This window comes from Rhinopithecus bieti, unplaced genomic scaffold, assembly GCF_001698545.2.
Source record: "Rhinopithecus bieti isolate Rb0 unplaced genomic scaffold, ASM169854v2 scaffold_39386, whole genome shotgun sequence".
Classification (NCBI taxonomy): Eukaryota; Metazoa; Chordata; class Mammalia; order Primates; family Cercopithecidae; genus Rhinopithecus; species Rhinopithecus bieti.
The window spans coordinates 197,152-202,438 of record NW_016816648.1 but is presented as its reverse complement, the minus strand read 5'-3'; positions in this window follow the sequence as shown (position 1 = coordinate 202,438).

The window sequence follows — 5,287 nt, the reverse complement described above, 5'->3', positions numbered from 1 at the left end:
AAGCCTTGCTTGATTTTTCTCTGCTGCAGGATAAAAGGGAAGTAAGTTTTAATTATTGGTGAACATGCAGGTTTAGGAAAGTTAATGTGAATGGCGACTGGGAGTTGGTACTCTCAGGAGCAGTGAGAGGCTCCGGCATTCCTCGCTGCAGGAAGACCTTTAGGAGACGGCTTTTCTAAAGGGGATAAAAGCAGTACCTAAGCAATCATCTGAAGTGGAAGCTTGAAGAGGTCCATTCATGTGTGTACTTCAGAATGAAAAAATCTAGCATCATAGAAAACATACTTTTAGAGAATATGTTGCGGTAAGTACATTAACTATCACCTAGCCCAGGAAATGGCTACACACACACCCAAATGTGTACAGTATATGGATGTATTCATATACTTTGTATACTTTTATGTATATCAGGTGTATCTATACCATATGTATATTTGCAATCAGAAAATGTAATTACAATGCTCTAAGTATTTATTAGACATTCAATCTCTATAAACCACGCTTTAAGTTATTGTGATATGACACTTTTTGTCTACTTACAAATGTGGCCATAATACAAGTTTAGAAAAAATCATACACGATGTGAAACACTAAAAAAATTCATTTATCATTAGTGCAAAACCTACGTCTAGCAGACAGGATCTCAGCTGCGAAACAATTCACAGAAAGAAATAGCCGAGGCGTCTCCACATCATTCACGATGAAATCTAATCCTCCAGACCCAATTTCTCACCTGAAAAGAGTCAACAACGGCAACAACATTGGATTTTTTTCATTGCGACTTCTAATTATGTCCACCCCAAGCAGAGTGTTCTGGAGATTAAAAATAATAATGAATCATAGTGACATGGACGGACTTTATGATCAATCTCTAGTTTAAATACGAAAGGACAATATCCAAGACAATCAGTAAAACAAAAATAGGGCAGAGACACTTCCCTGTGCTGGACTTGCACGGCCATGTCTGACCCACATAAAGAGACAGCAGCCCTTCAGGCCAGCTGGAGAACTAAAGGAACCACTTTGGGGATGAAATTTGGGATCCAGCGAGGAGCTGCTGTTGGGAATGCCCCCTTCCCCACTCCAGCACACACACACACTGCACAGAGTCCAGGTGCTGAATGGTGCTGTGAACCTGCGGAGTATCGTGGAGTTTGGAAATCCAGCCCGCCACCCTGGGGTCCAGCTCAGAGAGCGTACCTTGTCATCCCGTGAATGCTGGGCCTCTGTTCAAATAGCTCACCTTTCCCATGAATTGTTTTCAGAAAAGGTCTAGCATAAATACATGAATAAATAAAATGAAATGAAGTACAATAAAATAAAAGTATTTTCAACCTTCTGCCACCTTCTGCTGTGGCTGCGCAGCTCAGATTTATGCTGTAAGTGGGGAGATATCAAGTGAAAAATGAAAAACAATTTTATATTTTAAATTTATGGGACCAGAGGATAATATATCATTTATTTTCCTCAAGCTCAGTGCAGTAAATTGTCTATAACCTATTTGGTATGTTTTGTGTATCACACGGGCTCCGTTTTCGTTAATGCCTTCAGTCTTAACTACATTGTACATTTTGGAAGTGCTCTGCTGCAGAGTTAATTGTTTGGGGGAAGCAGTTCGCCCTGTTTCTTCTAGACATAAACAGATAATGTAAAAAGAGAAAAAAGGCAAGCAAGATCATCCTCGCAGCTCTTCACGACCCTTGGTGTATGTAAAATGCTTTCCTGATGCTTTAAGGTGATGAAAATGACAGGGGGTCGTGTCTAAATCAGCTAAGCTTGATACGATGCCAAAGCCTTTGGCTAAACACAGATTGACTTAATTCTTTCAATCATGACTTTGGTCCGGAGCGCTTCTCCACCACAAGAGGGAGAAACCCAACAGAACAGAGAAAATCTCCTCACTCGGGTTATCTTGACTCTGCTGCAGGCAAAACCTAGAAATATTTTTTTAATCGAGATTCTCTACAGCAGCCCTTTCCAAATGCCAGTATCCATCACCACTGACTGGATCAATAGCTGTGTTTTGGCCCCAGTCTCCTGCGAGAGATGGCATGCCATCAGTGATAGACAAATATCACAGTTAAGCAAAGTATCCAGCCAGACCTAGTAACATTTTTATTGATTTTTGTTGTGCAAATAATGTCTTTTTGGGCTGAATAAATGGCTTTGAGCCAAACAGTCATTGTTTATGATTCCAAAATGCAATAAAGGGACAGGAAATATATTATAGCCAATGTCTCAAGGCACACAACGTAATCATCCTTTGGTAGTAAAAAACTACCCATCTGAAACCAAGAGTGCATATTTATCCATGCTTAAAGGCGCCTGTAGGACTTGCAAATCTTACACAAAATGTCCTGTTAGGAAACAGATGGCGTGGCCCTTTAACCTCTTGAATAACTACTAGAAAAGCAAGCAAAAAATAAGCACTATATTTCTTCAATCAATACAAAGAAAACAGTTTATTATGTTTTCTTCCAATGAAACATCAAAGTTGCCAGAACAGCATCCGTGCACTTTGAAAGAAAACACATCAAAAAGCTCCCTGACTTTATCAAATGCTATAAAATCAGAGAATATTTTGTAAGGTTTTAAAACTATACTCATTCAAAATAATCGTGAACTCGTTTCACTGCGTCGTTCAGCATAAAGTTGGCTATGAAAGGCTTGTCCCCGAATTGAAAAACGTTTGCGTGCGTGTGTGTGTGTGTTAATGTTGGCATCCTCATCCCTGCTTCGGGTAGCTGGAATTTCCAGCGAGGCTGTGGAGCTGGATGACACACGTTTCTTTATAAGATGCATACTTGCTGTTTGCATTCAAACCCCCATAGAAATGATGGGGGTGCAAGTTATTTCATGCCTGTCCACACTGCAGTGCAGCAGCCCATGGTCTGTGAACCCGTCTCCTGAGGAACATCCGGTTGGTGTTGGGTTTGTACACAGGCAACGGCTCCAGGAATAACTATGATTTGGGTGTAATTAGACTTTTTTTCCAAAGTCCTGCAAAAGTAAGCATGCGTTCCAAACCATAAATTACCCAACTCCTCATGCCCTGCCATGGACCAGCAGATGAGAAAACATAAACTCAGCTTCACCTGTGTCTTTCTCATATTCCCTGTGCCTAACGTACTAATATTGATTCTTGTATTTAGTACCGTAATTGGATTGATACTTTCCCTTTTCAGAAGTACAAGGATTATTTTTAAAAAACTTAATTATTTATATATTACTCTAATTTATTTACTACTCTACTTCTTTAATTACGCTTTCATCAACTAAAACATCCCATTTTCAAAAAATATTTCATACTTCTTATATTATCAAAGTATGCTCCATGCAAAAGCACTCAGAAAATATTTTAAGCTAACCCACAATTTTACTACAAGAAAATCACAAACATTCATTTGGTCTTTGTGTGTGTGTGTGTGTGTGTGTGTGTGTATAGTTTTGTTTGTTTGTTTGTTTGTTTGAGACAAGGTCTTGCTCTGTCGCCCAGGCTGGAGTGCAGTGGCGCATTCTCAGCTCACTACAAGCTCCGCCTCCCTGGTTCAAAGGATTCTCCTGCCTCAGCCTCCTGAGTAGCTGGGATTACAGGCGTGTGCCACGAAGCCCGGCTAATTTTGTATTTTAGTAGAGATGGGGTTTCACCATGTTGGTCAGGCTGGTCTCGAACTCCTGACCTCATGATCTACCCACCTCAGCCTCCCAAAGTGCTGGGATTACAGGAGTAAGCCACCGCACCCATCCTTAACACAATTTTTATGCATATATATATATGTAGTATATACATATAACAAAGTGTGGTTTTATGTATGACACACACACGTATATGTCTTCCAGAAAGGTGCTGCTGACACAAGGTCATCCCAGCAGGTTCTGCCTCTCTCTCCTTCCCTACAGCATCACCAGCACTGAGCATTAGTGCTTTTTTTGAATCTTAGCCAATTGTAAAATGTTTAATCTCAAAAGTTAAAAAAAAAATCTCAAGCTTTTAGTCTAAATTTTCAGGAACTTTTATTTCCAATGAAACCAAATAGTTTTAATGCTTATGCATTTCTTCATCTTCTACAAAAGGCTATTAATGTCATTTCTATGTCTTATTCTGATTTCCCCTTATTGCAGGGTTTTCATTATTCCACATGCACAGTAGAAGCCCCTGGCCAGCCTAGGACAGCTCTACGAGTTGTCCCCAGTTTTTCTCTTTGCCTTTTTGTTTGATTATGGTGCTTTTGATTAAAATGCAATGACCTTTAATTTAACATGTCCCCTAGACTGACCTTGACTGACCTTGGAGTCAGCCTTGGAGTCCCTGGACTCAGTGAAGCAGGTACCCTCCCAATGTAGGTGGCCTCATCCTACCCATTGAGGGCCTGAGTGGAGCAAAAGGCAGAGGAAGAGGGATTTTGCCCCAGAGACAGCTCATCTCATGTCATCTTCTCTGGCCCTTGAACTGGGACTCACACCATGGGCGCCCTTGCTCACAGGGCTTTGGATTTGAACTGAATTACACCCCCAGCTTCCCAGGGCCTCCAGCTTGCAGAGGCAGGTCATGGGACTCCACAGCCTCCATAATCACGTGAGCCAATGGCTCCTAATCCATCTCCATCCCGCTTTCTCTCTCCCTCCAGTAGTTCTTATTGACTACTACAAATGCTGGAGGATCATTTTCTGTTAGTTTTCTTTAATCTGCTCTATTAGTCTTTTGTGGTTTCTCTCTCTGATGTTATTCTTAGGAAGATGAAACCCACTGCACCTTTAGGTGAACGCTCTCCCAATTTCCCTTTTTACATTTCATGCCAACCCCTTGGGAACTTGCTTTAGGTTAAGGTGAGCAATAGGGATCTTATTTTATTTTTTTCTCAGTACTGTTTATTGAACGCTTGATCCTTTTCTGGATCATTTGAAATGCTTCGCACATCAGCTATTAACCACTTCTTCAGAATTTAGACTGCTTCTGGAATTTCTAGATGTTTTGTCTCTGTTTTGTCTCTTCTCTTCAGTTCTCTATAATGATTGAAGCCTTACTCTGTGATGTAATATCCGGAAGTTGATAATATCTTAGTCTTCTTTTAAAATATGTGGACTGTAATATTCATTTAGCCTTTTAGATAAACCCAAGCATTCTGACTGGAAGCATACACTGTTTGTAAGTTAATTCAGGGAGGGTCAGTTATAATACTAAATTTTGCCCAGGAATCTTGCATTTTTCTCTTTACTAGGCTTCTTTCTTGTTGTATAATTTTATCTTCAACTTCCTGTATACTTTTATTACATAGTATTTCTTACC